Source organism: Manacus candei, unplaced genomic scaffold (genome assembly GCF_025592945.1).
Source record: "Manacus candei isolate 608988 ecotype Guabito, Panama unplaced genomic scaffold, ASM2559294v1 h1tg000060l, whole genome shotgun sequence".
NCBI lineage: Eukaryota > Metazoa > Chordata > Aves > Passeriformes > Pipridae > Manacus > Manacus candei.
In genome coordinates, this window is record NW_026138108.1 from 3808932 (window position 1) to 3809832 (window position 901).

Below are 901 nucleotides of genomic sequence, written 5' to 3' on the forward strand. Positions count from 1 at the left end.
CTGAAATGTTTTAATAATTCAAAATACTCTCATTTATCTTTACACTCACACACATCATCAGTCGTTGATTATCACTGAAATGAAAAAGCTAATAAAAATATAAAATTCTAAATAGATCCTTCAGCAGCCACAAAAACATCAACATCTGTTTAAAGTAAACTAATTCTCACTCTTCCTATCTCTCACAGTAAAATGGAGAAAAGTGAAAGCAAACTGTAAGCTTTACAAGATAAATTGGGACAGAAACTGACACTCCAGGACTAGAAGAAAGCACAATTTGAACACAATTGATAATACACTCATAGGTCACAATCACAGTTGATTAATAATCACTAAGCACAGCAATGCTGTTGAGAGTGACTCAGTTATCTTTGCAACCACAGAATTAGAAAGAGATGCTATAAAAACCAAATCTTCTAAATTCACTTATTATATATTAGCAGATAAAGACAGCTAATTTTGTAGCTGAAATAGCAAACAAGGTCTATTTCATAACTCTTCACTTGGACACCACTCTCATCCAGAGTCCTCAGTCCTTCACACTGCAGCATTTCCTCCACACTCAAACGCTGTTCTTCCCTCCTCCCTTTCCCTCCAATGTTGCCCTTCAAACAATGCAACCTCACAACTGCCTTGTTCTGTCCTCTAGACCTGAAATGGTATAATAGTTTCTTGAGAAAGTAACACCTAGAAGAGTCAGAGAGGTATCCACCTGGAGAGGAACTCTTAAAATACTTTTGAGTATTTACTGTTAGTATTCCCACCAGATGGTCACATTAAGAACCAGTGTAATTTGTCAACTAATGTGCAACACTGAATAAAAGACAGTAACCGATACTGAATTCTAGATCAGTCTATGGACAAAGACTCAAAACTGTGGTGCTTTCCAACAGAGACATAA